This window comes from Tyto alba, unplaced genomic scaffold (genome assembly GCF_018691265.1).
Source record: "Tyto alba isolate M040663 unplaced genomic scaffold, T.alba_DEE_v4.0 Super-Scaffold_38, whole genome shotgun sequence".
In the NCBI taxonomy this organism is placed as follows: Eukaryota; Metazoa; Chordata; class Aves; order Strigiformes; family Tytonidae; genus Tyto; species Tyto alba.
In genome coordinates, this window is record NW_024881313.1 from 25150259 (window position 1) to 25171326 (window position 21068).

The window sequence follows — 21068 nt, forward strand, 5'->3', positions numbered from 1 at the left end:
TGTTTGCACATGTGCACACATACTCTCCTTAATATATGTAATGGATTATGGGGGAATAGATAGACAGGTGTATTTATTTACCACTACTAATGATTAGACACTCAAATCTGGGATGTGTCTTCCCTACTTACAAGACTTTGACACTAGGAATATGGTATTTTAAATTAAAAACCAGCTTCTCAGAGTATCAGGTTATGGTGAGAAATTTGTTAAGGAACTTTTAATTATTTTTTTTTTCCCAAAAAGTTATTTGAAAGCAATCACAGCTGCTTGCTCTGCCTTGGCCTTCCAGCAAGGGCATATGAGCAGCAAAAGCAGCAGGGAAGAGGCGTCTGCTTCTGGGTGACCTTTCTGGTTTTTTTTTGTCATTTTTAAAGTCAGGGACCATTACTGCTCTACTGAGTTTAATGTTGGCAGTGAGTGCAGATGAGATCTAAATATCAACTCAAACCTTTCCTGAATTAGGCTCAGCTGAGATGGGACAGGTCTCTGGCTGTGCAGTAGGGGACTTCAGAGGCCTGAGTATCATTACTTCTGAAAATATAAGCCCCTATAACCTGCCAGGCTTCTGCGCAGTTAGATGATTTTTTTCCCCCCATTTTTTTTCTGTGCTAATTTTGTTCCTGAACACCACACATTTTAGTCATTAATGGACCTTGTCTGCCTCTTGTCTGTAATTTTTACTATTAATTTTAAGCCCGCAAAGCTAATATTTGAAGATCAGCAGCCTCATATCCACAGTTCTTTTTTGAGGAAAACCTAAACTTTTTAAAACACCATTTAAAATTCTGGGAGTGGCAATGTGTAAGGGCTGTAACTATCAAGGATCCTGCAATACTGGGACAACCCCAAGTAGCCATTCAACAGGAAGATGCTCTCATTAAAACCTTCATGTGCCTGGCCCAATAAATCAATATTGTTTCAATCTTCTATTTTCAATAATAGCTCTGTATTATAGGGCTGACATCATACATCTTAACTGCTGCTGAGTCTCTGTTGTGATTGATACTGTCAACATTTCTGTGTTACTCACACTTGCAGCTATCATCAGTGTAATTCCTGCTACTGTGTTTGGAGGATGTTAATATTACACCAAATACTGGCATCTTTTTCTGGATTTAAGTGGAATATTCCTTGCAACTCTAATGCAGTATTGTTAACATTTAGGTGGTGATCCATATCTAGCAGAGAAAACACCAAATCAGCAATGGGCTTAATTAGCACTTTTGCCCTTCAAGGAGTTACAGGGCTCTTGCTTGAGAAGGGAGGAAGTCATATGGACCCTCCTTGTCATCATCGGTTTTGTTACGATTTACTTTTTTACATAAAGTTCCTGTCAGGGGGATTTTATCTGTATATTTCCCTGTAAATCAGTACTCACTTTAGCATGATCAGCAAATAATAACAGTAAATATTAATTATAGGCAGTTCTAGTTTTATCACACCATAGCTGTCAAAAGCCAAAACTTTACCTCATCCTTTACTATAATATTATAAAATAATTACTCAGTTTTCTAATCTTTTACCAGACAGCTGAATATGAATAATCTCCCATTTTTGTTTCTTGGGCTCTCAACAGCTTTATCTCTGATACTAATGTCATCTATGTCTCCAGAGGGAATAAAGCAGAAGAAAGAAAGTAATGATTTAATCAAAGACAACTCAAATTGTAGTTTTGCTGCGCAGACATAAACAGAGTTATTAGTTCGCCCAGGACTCCTTTTTGAGAGCCATAAAAAAACCCTGCACTTAAGAAGTAAGAGTTAATACACACTTTTAAGAAGTGTTTTTCTATTTGAGGAAAGGACTGAAGTCTAATACATCATTGGTTGAATCTTAAAACATTTATGATGTTGTGAAGATAAGGTTTTTATTATACATTTTTATCTTCACTTCTTCATTTATTCCTTAAAGTAAAATCAAATAATCAGTAATAGCCTGATATTTTGCTGCTGTAAAATAGAACCTAAACCACACATGAAACTGGAAAATTGTTCAGGTAACGTGTGAGCCTTTAGTGATTGAACCTTAACTAAGTAATGGACTACAGCAGGTACCGATCAGGCATTTTATGTTACTCCAAGGTCTTTTTCTTTCATTTTAAAGTGCTACTGTCATAAACAAGTATGGAGAAGTCTTCACATCATTAACATTGTTGGATAGTAACATTTTCAAAATGAGTTTCCCACAAGTATTCTTTTCTACTTGGGAGAAAATGGTCTGATCAAAGCTATCATACAAAGCATATCAGACACTACAAATGAGGTATCTGCTTACTGTCCAGCAAAAATACATGCATTACTGAGAAAATTTATTTAAAGACTCTCACTTTTTAATGGTGTAAATTTTGTCTGAATTGCTGGAGATTAACCAAATGAAAGGTTAATTTAGAGTAAAAATAGTGTAAGCAGCTTATAGACTTATAACTATAGATGAAAGATTATATTCTGCATCAGAGTTTTGCAGGCAACTCAGGCAAAAGTGTTCAATGTCAATAACCAGTTTGTCTCTTTCCATCACAAAAAAATGTGTAATTTAGGATGAGAAACCTCAGCAAATAAAGATGGAAATGTTACAAGCTGCTGGAGTACCTCAGTTTCTTTTAACCCTGTACCATTTTGTAAGTACTTTTTTAGTTTCTTTTCTAAAAAAATAAATGCAGGCTGTGCTACTTAATAGCATTAAGAGCATCAGTCTGCTCTGCTGGCTGGATCTGGATCAAACAGTGGAGATCAAAAAGAACATAAACGTACCTGATATTCCAGCATATCCAGAAATAAACTGCATGCAATAGAAGGACTAAAGAGAATAATAATATATGTTGAGTATTTTAATTTCCAATGTTCCTTCACAGTTACTGGATTAACTCACCCCTCATCCTTTCTTTACTCATTCAGATCTTGACTCTTTTATCCTCTGCTGGCAAACTGAAGGTCTGCCTTGTGGTCAGAGGTCATTGAATTAATCACTTTAAACAAGAGCTTTGCTGAGGTTTCAGAATTTCTAGTGTGACCTATTTCTCCTTTCTGTTTTCCACAGCTTTCCCAGCTCTTCCCTGGTTGTTTGTAAAGGAAAAATCAGTGGAATAAGATGAAGAGTCAGAAAGTGCCAGGAAATGAGCGATCTTGTGACCTGGCCTACAGGAAAGTGAGTGGCTCGTATTCCCTCGCTGGGAGGGCTGGCTTGGTCGCCAGCATCTCTCCAGTGCAGGATCTGGTGGCCGCAGCAGCAGAAGGCAGCAATGCAGGCTCTGCAGCAAAGCCCTGGATAACAAATCTCCTAGTGTTAACCTCAACATCCACCCTTCAGTCCCAGCAGCTACAGAGAGGGGAGCCCTACCCAGTTACATGGTTCAACCAATTGGAAATGCAACATTCTTAATCTTACAATATTGTTTTCAAATTACCATTATATAAGCATTGGAGTTGCTTAGGATCTGGTGGGTTTTGTTGTTAGGTACCCATAACTGGCTCTGCAGGGAGCAAATCACCAAAGTAAAAGAAATCCTTGGCCCAAAACATTTTGGAAATCTGAACTGTGACCAGACAATATGAATCAATAGGAATTTAAGCCTACAGAAATTGAGCCATGGCAACCGCAGTGGTACAGTGGTACTGTTTGGAGAGGGGCCTAGTCTCTTCAGTGCAGCCACTGCAGTGTGCGTGCACTGGGATGAATCTGAGCTCAGCTGTTGCCAGGCTCTTCCGTGCAACATAAATGCATCCCCTTTCATGCACTGTCTGTATCATCTCTTTAGCTAAGCAGTTACTCTGGTTGTAAGAGTTGCCGTCCTGTATGTCTACACCGCAAACAGTGTTCCTAATATGAAAGTGCTGTGTGCACTTTATCTAGAAACCAGGTGAAAGGAGAGGATAGATACATATCTATTTTGGCAGTGATTTATGCCACATGTGCAAGAATAAGTCAGCTTGAAGAAAAGCAGTCGATTGGTTTTTTTCTCAGCTGAATCCAGGTCCTCAATGCAACTGCCAAAACAGCCGTGTGCTTGGCCAGGGTGGAAGGAAAGGGTTAACAAGGGTCCTGGGGGATGTGTGGGCAGGACTGTCCTTAGTTGCCAAAATACTCCTCGTGCCTCATTTGTTGACTTGTCCTTTGGTGCAGAGGTTTCCCCTTTTGCAGCCATCTCCTCTCTTGTAACATAGCAGGGGGCCAATTTCCATGTGTATTAATATTCCAGGGCCACCACAGGAGCAGCAAATCCTTTGAAGAGTAGAGAAGCTCTTTCTAGCTATTTCCCTTTGGAGCCAATTCCAACGCAAATCTGCAGCTGAACAACTGTCCAGTGACTAATGCAACAATCGTACCTTGACCAGTTGCAATATTGCACTCACCACTTTTGTATATACTCAATTTCCACTTAACCAAACAGGATTTAAAGAAAGTGCTGTAAGATTTAGTGAAACAAGGGCTGGGTTTGGGAGCTAGCGCCCAAGCATATATCCCCTTGCTTTATGGCCTATTCAGATATAGGGAATGTACTAAAAAAACCCCAGCATTTCTCACTCACGTGCACAGAAGAGTCAATGTAGATGGGAAGAAAAGGATGCTCTCTGCCAGGCCCCATCGTACCCTCTCACACATTGGCATTGCTCTCAGGCATTCTGCAAGCATTAACTACCTTTAACTGGATTACTCTATTTTTCTGTTCCTTCAATTTCCAGTACACCTTGAAAGATTGCATTTAAAATGTAAAATAAAAAAAGAAATAATTCCATTAACTCAAAATAGGTCTCTAATTGACCTCTTAATATAGTGTATTTAACATGACATTGTACCATTTTCATATGTAAAGGGGATGATTCTTAATAATTCAGTGCTTCTATTTTCATTCTATAGAATACATCTTCTAAGGGAGTTGGGAGAAAATTGTGGATTCCTGTCATTTATCACACTGCTACAGAGATGAAACAGCAGCTGCCATTGACATGAAACAGTGCATTTTACGCCTGCCTTCCCAAACTTTGCTCTCACAGTGTTGAACTCTAAAAACTTTATAGTTTTCATATAAATAAACATATTGGAAATGTGGATGTGAACATATTTTTTCTTAATTTTTTTAAGTAATAGGAGGGAGAAGGTACAGACACTCAGCATTTCCCACTGCAGGATTCAGCTCAGATTTACAGCTATTCTGAGGAATAAAATGTATGCAGAGCAGAATTAGTTAATTTGATTTCACATCAGGCTCCTACGCAGCATCTCCCCCTGCCACCTTCCTCTCTCCAGCCAGCCCATCCCCTCCGCCCCTGGGATGACACCTTGCACTTAATCTAAACCCTCTCAGATTAAGCAGGCGTGTAATTTACTCCCACAGTAAGGTCCATTGCAATTGCAGAAGTGAGGTAAAGGGGAGTTTGTTTAAATGAGAACATAATCCTTAATGTCAAGCCTGCAGACCTGCATGAAAAACCCTCTTGTTTAGGCTGTCAGCAAAGCCTTGAATTTGCATCCCTTCTTGCATTCGTCTGGGATCCGTGTGTGGTATTGACTGATGTTTTATTATTGCTTGGCAGATAAAAATATTTAAATTAAGAACAACTCAGTTGCAGGAAGGGCTTTATATAGTCATCAAAACATGCTTCTCCCGCTGCTGTGAGTGTAGGAGGCATGGTATTTTTCTACCACTTAATGTGTAAAGTCTGACATATTTTAAGAATGTTATCGAACTGTAGCTTTAGAAAACACCTTAAACATAAAAACGAAGAAACAAATCAATAGTCTATTGACAATTTCCCTCAGTTAAACTGTTTCAATATTCTATTTTTACTTTTATTTCTCCTTTCTGCCCTTGGCAGCACAGGTCTTTTCACCCAAATAGGGTATAACAGACCATGACAGTGGGATACATCCTTCGAACACAAACACCAGCTGCAGTTAGCTGCTCCATTTTAAGACACAGAGAGTTACCTTGTGCTTCACTGGAAACCTCAGCACCAACATGAGAGAGGAACTGGGAAAGGAGGTGGGTCTTCACCAAGATGGAGTGTGGCAGCTCTGAGGACACCGGTAGCTCCTCATTCAGAAACACTATGAAATAACAGCTTTGTTAGAGAAACACAAAGGAAAGCGCCATTGCCAGATTCACAGTATTTCCTCTTCTCACAGACTGTGTACTTTATGTAGCTGACAGTATGTTTGTTACAACCCACCTTCAGATGCGTGCCAGCAGGACACACTGAAAATTGTGCATCCTGACCAGGGGATTTCTTAACCATAGGCCTCTGACATCTGCTTCACACTTGTTGCACAGCTGGAACATGAACAGAGCTTTTAATTTTGCCCTTTGATTTTTGCATTCCTGTTTTTAAATGCTGTTTGTGTAATGTATGCCTTGCAAGACCACAGAAGTTTGGTGGAAAGGAACCTCTTTATTTAAACTCTCTGAAATGCAATATTTCTCTTGGCTTAATTTCTTCTTCCTTCTAAGCTTATGTATTATCATCTGACAAATTAGATCTATTCTCTTCCAGCAAGTTATTTGAACACTACATGTAGCTGCTTTTAAGAACACTACAGCTTTCAGATATTTTCGTTGTTATTCTATGTGCCAGATGTGGTTTGTTTTCCACAGCTGGAGCATTAGAAAAGTCTTGCATAACATCCATCAATTCTTTTACAAGTAGAAACTAAAATCTACATATAAAAGATAAGTGGGTCCTGCAGAACCCAATATTGCCTTATTTCACTTCTCTCTTTGAAGTGAGTTCAGGCTTGCAGTCAACCTCCCTGCTGAAATACAAGCTCATCTTCCCTCTCCCCGGGCTTCCTCAGCCATTCTGCTTCTCTGCACTTCACTGACTGTGTTTGACTTAAGATGCCCATTGACCAGAATTTGAAGCACCAAAAAACCCCTTTATTTATTCAAACATTCAAAGCAAGTTGAGTAAGCCTTTTGATTACTCTCCATTGATTAGCATCACTCACAGTAGCAGATTTACTTTTGATATTTAGAATTTAATTAAAAGGTAAGATGTACTCTGAAGTTTATTCACACTATGTGCAATCTCTTTTTATTTCTATCTTTTGGGAGTTATTACACAGAGAAATAGCTCATGTCTAAGTTACTATAAAGTGCCCTGGACGCCACCTCTGGGGGCTGTGGGATAAACCCATGGAAGGATCCCCTGGCTTGGCACAGAGAGATGATACATTGCTGGACTCTCTCTCCCTTCAAAGGAGGTTAAATGCAAACACACACATTTAGCTCAGTGGGGATCAAACAGGGCAGCCAACCTGCATCCAGCTGAGAGCTCTGTGAGGTCTGGGTGACACCGACTTTCTTCAAAGGAAAGACAGAAACAAACTGATTTTATGAAGCACATGAAAGCTTCTTTTGCAAATCATGACTAATGAAATGGAGGTATCAGTTTGGCAGAAAGCTAAATTTACTCCCAAACTCCACGACAGCAGTGGCTCATCTTTCTTTGAGAATTGCTTGTCCATGTGTATCTGTGTGTGCACTGCTTCAAATGTTCATGAGACGGCATTTGTCACTGTGTGTTCTCGTTAAAAAGCTTCCTGTCTCGCTGGGGTAGTGCACAGAGTGGAAAGACTGCCATGGTCCGTGTTTCAGTTGAGGACAAGAGTAAATAACCCAGTACAACACCCAAAGCCAGACAGTGCATAAATTAGTGATGTACCCAATTTTCAGAAATCTACAAAGCAGCATCCTTGAAACATTCTACATATTTTAACATTTTAACTAAATATATGTTTTATGCATTCATGCCATAAGTACTTTATGGTCAATGACTCTGCAGTCTTCTGGACTTAAAACCTCCAGGAAGTACAAAAGGGAATACCCCACACATGAGAAAAGAGGAATCTTCTTCAGATGCCAGGACTCAATATCCTTCTGTTTTATCTTTATTTTTATAGTGTAGATCAGGAATTCACAGATTAAGTCATAAGGGCTTCAAAAATTTTAAATGCAAGCCACTTTGGCATTAGAAAAATATGTAAGTACATACACAGCATTTTCTGTTTCAATGTGCCATAAAGGTTAATTAATAAATAAATCTTGCTTGCCTTAGCTAGAAAAGTCCCTCTGCCAGTCTTGGACTTTCCCCCAAAAGCCAACAGCAAGGGCCTTTATCATAACTGCTGGAGTAGCATTGGGCATGGATCGTGTCTTCACTAACGGGATGTGATGCAATAAAAAGCTTTAGAGATAATGAAACCATCTCTTAAAAGTATTGCACTGAGAGGAGGCTGGACTTTGTTACAGGAAATTATGCATCACTGTCCCCGTGCTCCCAGCAGGCAGGACCTTGTAGGCAGCTCTCTCCTCACCCCACCACAAACCCACCAGCCAGCAGCAGTTTCCCTACTGCCCACTGAAAAACCGTGTTGAATGGGCCAAAAGAGATTTCACCACGTGGGCACTGGCCCCTCAGAGGGCAGGCTAGTGTGGGTCTGTGGAATGGGAGCAGAAAGCCCTGTGTGCTGCTTATTTCATTATTCCCAGTCTGTTTATAGAGGGATATAAAGACATGAAGTGTCTCACAGCCAAGTGCCATAGGTGGTCCTTCCTCTGGGAATGTACAGCCTGGACAATTCATGGATGGAGTTGCCATGAGGGTGGGTTCTCAGCAGAAAGAGAAAGATGTGTTTTAACCAAACAGGTTTGATATAATTTGGGCTGTATGGGCAACGTTCAAATATTACAGCTCCGAGGTTCTCAGATTTCTAAACTATATTTCATCCAGAAATTTGGAGGTAGCCCATGGGGACAGCAAAACAGAGGAATCACGTCTTGAAAAGGAAAGAGAGCTGCAAGTCCATTTATCAAAGATGTTCTTGGAGCAATGTAACAAAAATACTAGAAGGAACGGGGAGCATGAGGAGGTGGGTATCACATAGGAGCAGGAGAGGTCTGCCAAGGAGGCTGGAAGGTGCAGTCTGTGGCTATACAGAACTCAAAAGCGAGGCTGGGAGTTGCAGAGATACAGACTTAGGAAGGTGCACAACAAAGTCAGAATAGAGTAAAATTATTTCAGTGGGACTAGTTTGGGTAAGACAGGATTGGCAGACTCAAGATGAGGCAGAGAAGAAGGAGGGTGAAGAAACAGATTGCACTAAACTGGATCACAAGGTAACATGCCACAAGAAATGATTCTGGTTGTGCATTTCTTTATATCTCCCTTACAATTCCATGACATCATGTCATATGGGTAAATCTTAACCTTGCTGGGGCTGAGAGCTTATTTTCCTAATTAACTCTGTTGGCTCTATATCACTATAATTGAAGGGTTCTGCTCTTTTCACAGCATGAGCTCAATACCAAGTACAAATTGTTAAAGAGGAACTGATTTGCAAGCACATGCAAGGAGGACCTGACAGCTCATGGTGCAGCTCAGACACTAACACAAAACCAGCACTCAGCTGAGCAGTGATCATGCAAGCCATTTTTCTGATGACATGATTTTTTAATATAAATATCTCTAGAAGAAAAACATTGATATGGCTTCAACAGGACATTTCTTCCCCTGATCTCAAAGCACACTCCAGAGGTGATGGTATCTAGTCATAGTTAGAACTGGACACTGAGAAATTCAACGATGTCTGTGCATCCAGATCCAGATCACTGCAAACTTTTCAGGAATGCTAGTTGGGAAGAGAAGGGGATCAAAATACTGTTGCCCACAGCATCTGCCAACAACTATGCTTCTTGTTTTCACAACCTCTCATTTGAGAAACCACATTAACACCTGAATGCTGCATCATTGCATTGTGAAAAGCATTTCTAAGATTTAATTCCATGCATTATTCAGATTCATATCACTAACCTGCAATCATGCTGGTCAATAAGTTCTTTGATTTTGATGTTAACTTTCCAGTATCCCACTAATTGACTCTCGAGAGAATTACAGTTAGTGCTCACTGTAGTGGAGCACTGAAAAACTGCAAAGACTGCAATCTTTTCAAATCACTTGAAAAAATAAAATGTATTTAAGGAGCTGAAATAAAGCACAGGACTAAAATAACAGAATAATGAAATTATTATAGACAGCATCTCCATTTTCATTCTGAAAAGTACTTAGCAATCAAACACTACACCTTACATGGGCTCTACAACAAACATTTATTTCAAATAAAAGTTCCACTGGGCAGGTAAGTACTACACTGAATTAAAAGGTACCTCTCTGTTTCCTATAAAATTTAAAATTAATAACCTAGAGAAAATAATTGCCTGACTGCTGAGAAATGATACATAAAGCATGGCCATAAATGCATGGTGTACTCTGTGTACATATTTAAATGTTCCCTAGTTACCCCTGATTATAGCTTGCCACATCAACAAAACATCTGGTCTGGTATTTTCCTTACAGTGAAACCTCTTGGCCAAGCAGGAATTTTTATCTCAAAAGCAGCTGAAACCTTTGTATACCATCTCATAGGACATGCTGTTAGACTCTCGTGCTGAAGATCTTTTTTAATGACGTGCTTGATGGGACTGAACGCTGTATGTTCACCAGCTTTCACCTTCAGTATTAATAACAGCACAGTTCCTATCTGAAATGTCTTCTATAATTGTGTAATTACACACCTCATTTATCCAATTGTTAAGCCAAGAGTCTGATTAAATATTAACAACTGCTTGGTTCTCCTAGTGTCATTAGTTGGAAAGCAACCCTGTAATCTCAGGTAACACATGATGGTAATTATCCTTCACAGTCACACTTAGCTGAAAATCCAGCACAATCAGAGCAGATAAAGTTGCCCAGCAGAAAGCACATTACCTCTCTGTTCCTCCTTACCTTAACGCTGCCCAAGTCACGTACCGCGTGTATGGACTTTACATGATAGAAAAGCAAACAGGTACAAAGCATTGCAGAGGAGGGCACTGGCCGGATTTGCTCCTCTGATCCCATGCTGCATCTTAAGAAATGGCACCCTGGCTTCCAAAGTTATGATGACGTTTTTTACTTCAAGTCAAAGAAGGGTCAGTTTGGTTTTGCCCAAGCATCCCTTTCCATAGAAAGCAATGGGGAGAGCAGAGCAGCTCGGCTTGTGACCAGCAATGCGAGAGCTGGGAATGATGCTCTTGTGTCTGGCCTTGCATCAGAGGGGAGTGCAGTCTGTGAACTTCACAAATTATTAGGCAACCTTAGCTGAAATACATAAACCAGAAGCAAGCTGCACTTCTGTTGCACTCTGCATGGGAATATCACCAGGCTCCTTAAAATAAAATGTTGCAGAAGAGAGCATCAAACTGCTATAAACAACCCAAAGCAATGGCAAACAGATGTTTCGCTCAGCCCTCCAAGGAGCACTGCACGGCGCTGCCCACAGCCCTCACCAAAGACCTCAGGACCCAGGGGGCCCTGGGCTGTGTGAGGGAGACAGAAAGGCACCCTCTGCCTCTGGGAGCAGGACTACGTCAGGGGTCAAGTGTGTGAATTGGAGATCCAGAGCCATGGGCATGGGGGGATGCATGGGGGTGGGCACTGCGGAAACTGATCCAGCAGATCCCCCTTTCCCAGCTGCTGCAGCAGCGTTAATAGAGGACTGCCTGGAGCAGCGGGGCTTTCCCCCTGTTAACATCTTATTATGATGAAAGGAACAGTTTATATCTCCCAGAGTTATTACTGCTAGGCGGTCTGTAAACTCAGGTGAAACCTTGCATCTGGTTCAGGTTTTCAGGCTTTCCATTGCAGTGAAGAAGACAGGACTATAATTCACGTGTGAGAAGAGGGGGGCTGGAGGTGGGCTGGGACAGGGGGACTTGCCACCCGCCAAGCTGGGGCCACCAAGCCACTGTCTGACATCTGCTGTGCACAGCTCCTCGTCTCCCCTCTTCCACGGTGTGATGTGGCACGGCACAGCCGGTGCTGGCACGCCGAGGTGTCGGGCACAGCCGTGCATGGGGCTGTGGGAGGGAAAAGTGTCAGGATTTGCTCCGAGACCTCTCAGAGCATCAGGGTGGGCTGCTCCAGAGCAGGGGACGCAGAGGGGCTTTGTAGCTGGTGGCACTAGAAAGCCCACGAGAGAGCTCTCTCATCCGCAATACACTGCAGTTGAGCTCAGGCTTCCAGTACAGCCCTGGCAGGTGATGAATTTGAAATAAGATTTGCAGCTCAGAGTCAGAAATCAATAAACTCCATCAGCTAGGATCTAGCAGCTGTCTGAAACAACAGGTTACAGCAGCTGATGAATACTTTAAGGTGGGGGAAATGAATTAAAAATAAGACCAAAATATGATCAGAAAACATGGTGTCCAGCTGCTAGCCCTATAGGAGAGCAAATTCCAAGAGAAATACCTACATTCAGGCATATCCCTTAACACAGCTAGAGGAATCTTTTCAAGGATGGATAATACCTTTATGTGGTGGGTAGGTTATGCTACAAGTTACTAAATAGTTCCTTGTTCAAGTTTTAGCTGTCCAGTTTTGTGATTCATAAAACTGAATCATCAATTCCTGTGTTCTTTCTGATATCCACTTTAAAAAACCCTCATCCCTCTCCAATAATCTTTCTGTGATACTTGCACCAGTTGTGTAAATAAAGGTGCAAATAATTGTTGTGTAAATAATATTCAGTAAAATAATATCAATACTCATGACTCAACCCCACCAGGGATTTTTTTGGAAGCTGAGTAAATGCTTGGGCTTGCCTCATCAGCATGAAGTTTGCAGGTGGGACATGCAACAGGGCATGCTCTGGCCTCCCTCTCCATCATTTTCCTTTCCAGCCAAAGCTGTAAGAAATGGGATTTAAGCCAAAAGATGTTAAATACAGACAAGAAAGGCAACAGAACACCAACGTGTCTGGGAGGCAGGGGTGGCCACTGAAGCAAGCCTGGGAAAATCAGAATAAGCTCCATCCTCTGGGACCGGAGTGGGAGTTTCCCAATTTCTCCAGCATGGTCTGGGACACAGCACTGGGACCTGTCACTGCTGAGCTGGGCTGGGTGGGGAAGCCACGGACTTCACTCTCACTGGAAGCGTCACCTCAAAGCCTGTGAGAGGGAGACCCAGCAGGCTGTGAGAATTAATTTGTTATGAATTTTTGTAACACCAGCCAGGTACCTGTGTGGCTGCATTTCCCCCTACATTTCACAGGTTACCCACAGAAAGAAACCCTGTGGTCACCTGTGGACAAGTGTGGAGCTGCAAACTCGTGTACCTACTTCCCACCAGAGTCACAGAGTGAGTCGGAGTGGATGGGAAAATTAAGCCTTTGTGGTCAATGGATGAAGAAAACACCTGAAATATCGGCAAGGGCACCCGTCTCCAGCTGTGCTCAATAGCTTTAGCAGGTCCTAATGACTAGAAAGATGATCTCAAGAAAGGAGGCACTGACATGGCCACTGTTCCTGGAGGTGCTTCTGGCTCATTACAATTTTGGTGTGGCACACTAAATAAACCACTTAAAATCATGTTGTTGCTATTTAAAGGGATTGTACCAACTGACCATCAGAAAACATTTAATAGGCCTCTGATGAAAAGTCAAAGAGAATATACGTAACACTAGATTTTTGCAGCACATCGCTCACTATCTCCTGTATTGTTCCAAGAAGTTTCATTGAAAAATAAAACCACCTGGAGAAATACATCTATTTGGTTAAGGCTGACCTTAATACAAAGCTTTTTTTTTTTTTCCTTCTGGCCTTGCACAGACATCTTACAAACAATTGTTTTCCAAAACAGTATATCGATCGTCACCGATTACTGATGCTGATGTTACATGCCAGGAGCCTGCCCATCCTGGTGATGCAGAGGATCCAAGAACGCGATTGCAGCTCTGCAGCAAAATTGCCTATTTCCCCAGAAAGACGTGACTAGCTGTTCAGAAAGCCGAAACAGCATCAGTTCCAGCAAAAAGGCAATTCCAGCAAACGGAGATGTATGATCTCAGGGAGCCACCTGCAGAAGCCCACACAAAGGTGCTCCCCAGAAACCTTCCGGCCTCATAAACCTTTCATGGGCCCCCAAAGGCCATAAATTCTGCAGAGCCTCTCACAACTGTTTCAAAACACTTAATGTTTTCCTTCTGCTCTGCGGTTTCCCTGCCCACCGTGGGGATCTCTGCACCCACCTGATACTGAGCCTGGCCGAGTATTGTTCCATATGCCAAAAAACACTATGGAATTGAGCTAAATTGTCTTAGTTGATGTCTGTCTAGGTAAGACACTGATGCCATTTCCATATGACTTGATTTATTTTAACTTAAAAGGGAAAAAATAAAGAGCAATTAAGGTAAGTATTTGAATCAGATTTTCAGTTTCTTATGTCAAGCTTTAAGAAATCAGTGAAATAGGTTAATGGCATCAGCTGAACTGAAGAACTCGAGTGTGGAACAAGCATGATATTTCTCTCCATAAACATAAAAATGCTATTTAAAAAACATCATTCCAAACAAGGAGAAAAATCTTGTAACGAAGATAGCTTATCCTGTCACCTCAGAGAGGGTAGCAGGAGTAATCACTGAATGATTTACTGAAAGCAAAACTGACCTGAAAAGCAAAGTTAACTCTTATAGGTAAGAAGGTTTAGGGATGTGGACAAACCCAGTTAGACCCTGCAAAGGAAATTAAATGGGACTGTGAATGTAAAACTGGAAGTGCTTATACCCCACCTGAAAAAGATTTTGTTGCACAGAAACTGGGAATGACCAGCCTGTCTCCACTGAAAAACACCTATCAAACGAAGAGCATCAAAGTGTGAGCCAAAAATACATCATAAAGAGGGGAACCCAAGCAATCTCAACAATTGTGGCCATTTTAGTCTGTCTTCAATATTGAACTTTGATTCAGAAACATTTATGAAGTCAAAAGATAATGAAAGACATGAAGGTCTGTATATAATCCCCAACGTTGTCTACCCTCAACCTAATCTCATACCATACTTCAGTAAGACAAGTGACCTTAGCGCAGCGGGTGCGTTGGGTGTAAGCTACCTGCACCTCAGTTAAGAGGTGACATACAGAAATCAGTTATTTAATCAAGTGCTTGTGTTGTGGGCAGAAGGTGGCCAAGACAACAAAGAAGACAACCGAGGGCTGTGCTGAGAGCCATCAAGTAAAGACGCATACCACCATTTTTGAAGGATCAGCATTTCAAGTTATTTTATTTAATATTTTTTATTAACCAGGTAGAAGAATCCTAATGAAATCTGTGGATCTGGCAGAGTTAGTATGAGACTTAGATAACTTTGTGGGTTGGAATATTAGAAATGGATTAAATTTGATTGCACCATCTCCACATCATGCACCTGGAGACATCTAAGTGGAACTACAGCTTTCATGTGGGTACTTGTTATGTGGCTTTGACAGCGAATGAAGAGAGCTGTCAGCTCATAAGTTAATTATGAGCTAGCAGAGCAATGAAGCAGTAAGGAAGATCAGACTTTATGAACTGAGAAGTTTATTCCTATTGCTCCAAGCCTCACCCATTGTCACTCAGGCTTTCTTCTATGAGGTGCTGAAACAGCCCCATTTTCCCCCACTGCCTGCAGCCCCCGTGGGAGCTGCCACAACCCTCCCACCCAGCAGCAGCAGAGCTCCCAGGGCTGTTTGCAGCGGCAGCCAGTCTCTCCTCAAGCACCCGCTCAGGGCACTGGCACTTAACACGGAGAACGAGAGACAACAAAATAAAACCACGTGAACCCTTGTACTGCCTCTGAAGCTTGGCCACACCTGTAAGCCACCCTTGCAGCTGGGAAGTGGAGCGATGGGCTGCTCTTCCCAATGTGCCACAGTCTCCAAAATCTTTCCCTCTGTTGCCACCAGCGCCCCAGGGCTCACGGGTGAAGCAGAGGGCTGCATGCTCCCTGCACTCACTCATTAACCAAAGCGCTTCGGGTGTGGAAGTATCAAAGTGCAGCAAACTGAACTTTACATTGATTATTTTACCATGAAACCTGTATCAGATTTCACTAGCAGAGCATTTCATATAGGATAAAAAGTATTCTGTTCCCAGCAATGAGTCACATTTTTCTAACTCAGACACTGATGAAATAATAGTGGTGGGCTTGGTGTGCTTGTACCTCTCCCCTTCCCTGGACAAACATCTGCCCAAAGGAAAAGCAATTCCACTACATGTCCATGGGTGCACTTCAGTCAACTCTGGTGCTCAGCTTTACCGCCTGGTACAAAAACACATGGGGTTTTGTTTGTTCATTTCTAATATTATTTTAAAATTTCTTATATATTCAATGACTACAAGGGATTTTGCTGGAAAGGACTGCTGCATGCAGATAGGAGGGAGATACAGCTAGGACAACAAAAAGTACTGTTTGTCACAGCACAATGACAACCAAACTGCTATGATATTTTCAAGGCTATTTCTCCAAGTATATTTCAATCTTTCTCCATTTGAAATCCCTGAAAATACTTCCATGCCTGTTTGCCTTAATTACTTTTCCCAGACCATCTATAAAGCATCAATCAATAACCAATGCTACAGGTAGGAAAACTCTGTGTGAGGGAGAAAACTCTAAAGCAGGCAAGGTACTTTTTAAGCCTACAAGAAAGAAATCACTCCATGGCCATCCATAGCCAGTCAATCAGTAATTTCTACTTAGCATTACGTACTGCTATTCTTTGCAGGGGGAATTTTAACAGGTTACTGTAAAGAAAATGACAATAAAGGGTTTTTCTGCTTTTTTGCAGAACCCCCTGCCCCCGCTGCAGTCGGCGTGGGCGCAGTGAGCCTGTGCATTGCGTATCTGTGCAGGGTCTTTGCATGGGGGGATGCAACCATGTGTGAAAGAGCAAACGGGAGGAGAGGAAAAGCTTCCCAGTGAATTTAACCCGAGATGAGGAACCAAATACTCTTTCCTTTTAATCTCTCGCAGTGGCTTTGGCAGATATAAAAAAAAATTATATACCTTTTCAGCCATCTTTATTTGCCTTCGTTCTTACCAAATATCCAGCTCTGGAAATACTTTTTGATTTCTTCAACTCTTCGCCAGCTTTTACTTCCCTGGTTTGGTATCTGCTGCAAACCGCAGATTGGTGGGTGAGGCCAGACCAATTTATTCCAACTTATATTGTAATTGCACACAGCAATTAACCTCTTTCTCTGCAACTAAGTCAGTAAAACTAGTCCTTGGTTTTCCTCTGTCTCAGTTTAGGCTTCTTGACAGAACTTCACTCCTCATCCTGTAATTACTAGCACTCACAGGATAATCACCTAGCAGTGAGGACATTCACTGAAGTCCAAGTAAGATTCTTGTACTGGGATTTCTCGACTTGCTCTTCAGATTGCTGTAATCAGCACAAGAAACAGGATTTTTCTTGTTGCACACAGAATTTTCTCAGGAATTAATTAGAAGAGATAAGATATGGTGCTCCATAATTCAAATTAATTCTCCCTTTTCATCCTATGCTTGCGCACACTCACCCATTACCACGGCTGTTGGCTGACAGGCAGCCACGCCATGCCAGGAGGGGTGTCACAGACGTCACATCACAGGCGTCAGCCCTGCAGAGGCTTGCGATGAGAATACCATTAGCTGCCACAGAAATACCCGAAGCGCCTAAAAATACAGTCTTTGCAGGATCCGCCCTAATCGCCGGCCGGGCACCTGCTGCAGTGCACCCCAGCGCAGGCCGCTCCTCCCGGAGGCCCCGCGGCCTGGAGGCAGCAGCACCGCGGCCTGGAGGCAGCACCGCGGCCTGGAGGCAGCAGCACCGCGGCCTGGAGGCAGCACCGCGGCCTCTGCCCCCGCCGCACCGGCTGGACAGCGGAGCAAACCGATCCCCGAGCAGCGTCAGTGCTCCGGTACCGGGGGAACGCAGGGGCTGGGACGGGGGACCGCAAGGTGCAGGAGTCAACACGCCTGGCTCACCTGGGAGCAGGCAAGCTGAGATGCATGGCGACCTTGGCCCCTCCTGAATGAATCTCGCTCCTGAGGCACATTAGCCTTTTGCGGTCTATGAAAATGTTTCCAATATAGAATATTAATATCCCACTGGTTGAAATATGGAGCAGCTCAAAGTTTTCCCACCCAATTACAATTCTGGCCATTAATACAGCAAGCTATTAAAACCAAGTTAAAGAAGGAAGGGGGCTGCATTTACTATGCTGCTTTATTTCTCAGAAGCTTGGCATTTAGAAATAAACTAATCACCTCCACTTGACAGCAAGCAAAGCAGCATTTGCTGTGTTGTCTGCAAGCCTTGAGAAGGATTTGGATACATTTAAAAGGTTTATTAGAACAGTGACAGGGTTTGCCCATAGAGAACAAGGATGCTCAATGGCTGTGCTGAACTGATACTGATGTGTATTAAACCCAACTGTGATAAAATGAGGGGCAGAAAACTTGAAAGGTGAATAGTAAGAGACTTAAGGCTTCAATATAATGGATCTCTTTTTTAAAAAAACGAACCAAACCAAAACCAAAACCTGGAGATTTCTGCCACTGTAAACTGTAAAAAAAAAGATTCAGTCATTTTGCAGACTTAGCAGTGATTAAAGTTCTAGCATCTGTTCCACACAGCAAAGTACTACTTTGGCATTAGGGGAAATAATATAATACTGCAAACAAATGCTGCACAGAGAACTGAGCAATGATTCCAAATGACTAACTTTGTACCTGCACCTCTCCCCTATCTCAGGGAGAACTTCTCAGTCCTCCAAGGCTAAAAAAATCTAACATTTTCTTCTGCTTCAAAAGTTCTGTTTAATTATATTGCTGTTTCATCAGAGCAGTTGAACAGCAAGTCTATTCTACTGTTAATTTTATATGAAAGAAGCAAGTTACAGATAGCTTGCACATACTGGGAATTTTTTGTTGATTCTCCAGGCTTCATTACATTGTATTTACAGTTCACTTATTTTTTCCTATTTTTTTTCAGCCAAGTGTTTTTCAATACCACTGCCACATTTTAGGTACTCCCAAAATATTTTGACTAAGAACCATTCCCTAAATTTTAAATGAGAATGAATCCTAACAACTTCATAACTAGAAAACTTTAAATCCAAGAATGCTTTCCGATGCCTTGCAGCAGCCGTATCTCCTAGAACAAAACCTTATTCAATGCTGAGTAAACAATAATGCACTTCCCCCCCTCTTAAATCTAACTTGTGGATTTATCATCTTACTTTCCTTGGACACAACTGCAAAAGGGGAATTATTTTTCACAGCTGACAGTAGGAATGCAGAGCCCAGGAGGCAGAGCGCCCCAGAGACCTGACAGTCTGCTTGAACTGTGCCTGAAAAATGCAATTCATCTGAAGGCTGCAGAGAGAAAGGGGGGGGAAAAGGCTAAGCCTAATTGGTTCTGACTATAAAAGTCAGATCTCAGTTTTCTCTAGAGATGTGCATTGCAGGAAACGCTATTAGTGAACCTGGATCCCTTTTAAAAGGGCTAATTTAATCAAGCACTACAGTAATTTAAGAGTATGACACTGTTAGGAGATTTACATATAATACTTGACAGTAAAAACTATCAAATGTTTGTCATTAAATGACACCAAATAAATAATTTGGGAGAAAGATGATATGTATTAGTGGTAACCAAAGGGCGTGGTCTCGCATACAATAAAGCTTCAGAATAGACAATCTGCTCAGTACTAAGTCAAACTGAGATCTTACCCATTATGCACAAAATGAAAACACAAGACAAAGACTTGAAGAATAAAGGATGCCTACCATGAAGAAATGGGAACAATATATTATCAAGTGGCAGACAAAATGATTTTGGTGTCAAAATACCCTCTTGTGCTGCAGATGATGCTGAAAGTTTCTAAATGCGAACTCCTGGCTGTGATGAGGAGCTTTTGTTGAGCAGCGTCCCGGGGCTGGCTGGCCGTGGCGCAGCCAGGGGCTCCCATCACGCCAGAAGTGAGCAGGGAAACTGCATCAGACCTACCCTGTATCCCTCTGCCCACGTGTGGAGCTTTCAGACGGATCCTCTAAGGGCTTCAGGCTTCTCATTTTTTTTTTTTTCCCCAATCTCTCACCTTACATAAGCACTTCATTTATCAGAAAGAAAGGGGAAAAAATCCATTCTGCGTTGAAATAGACTGCCACCTGCATTGCTTCCTAATGTAAGCAAATCCCAGCGGAAAGGTTTAGTACCAGAATTTTCTGCTGGACCAATAAATCACTCTCAGAAATATCGTTTAAACCCTACATGTGGTGTTAACCAGCAGGAGTAGCACATTTTTTAAAAGAAATTCCAACAATTCAACAATTAATCCAATTCCCTGGAAGAACTCAGGTGGCCACTGTGCATTTCAGGGTTCAGATCTACCACAGATATATTACCAACATAATAATGACAATAAAAATGCAATGTTATTGCATTTTAATAAAAGAAAAATAGCTGGAACACATAATACAGTGTGACACTGTCACACAATTTAAAAATGTTCCACAGACTTAATCCTTTTATAATTCTGTGTGTGATTGTCTGTGTATGTATGTATAAAGACAATAGAAATGCTGCTCTTGAAGGACATGAGATTATTAACCTGTGCAGACATCACGGTTGTCTCCCAGAGTGCTGGTATCCCATCCACTTAAAAGCCCAGCTGTCTCACATGGCAAAAATAAAATGGTGCTTTAACAGACTGCAATCGACTTACAAAGCATGGCTGGGCTCTGCTGTGCTGTACTCAGGAGAGTCTAAACACTGCATTAGGAGAGCAGCACACAAAACATCATAAACCCCCAAATTCTTCCCTGGAAAACTTCCTGTCCAATTATTCGTAAAAGAGAATAAAAATAAGTGATCTTTCAAACAATTTGTACCAGGTCTCTATTTTATAGCTTGCTGCAATTTCTCTTAATTAACTTGCACAATTTAAATGGCCTGAATTCTAGAGCTGGTTCCTTTTAAAAAACATCTTTCAAACTTTGATTAGCTCCAGAGAAAAGACAGCAGATGACTTTAAATGGCACAAAGGTGGATTTACTGGCAAGAGTGTCAGGTTTGCACTTAGCAAGGAATTGGCAGATAGCAGAAAATGGCTGGACAGGATTCAAACTCCAAGGACTCGGAGCTGAAAAAGGATTTATTTAAATATTGAAGCATTGCAGTGTATTTACTTCAGTTAAAATTAATAAAACTTTCAACTAAAAACATGAATTAAA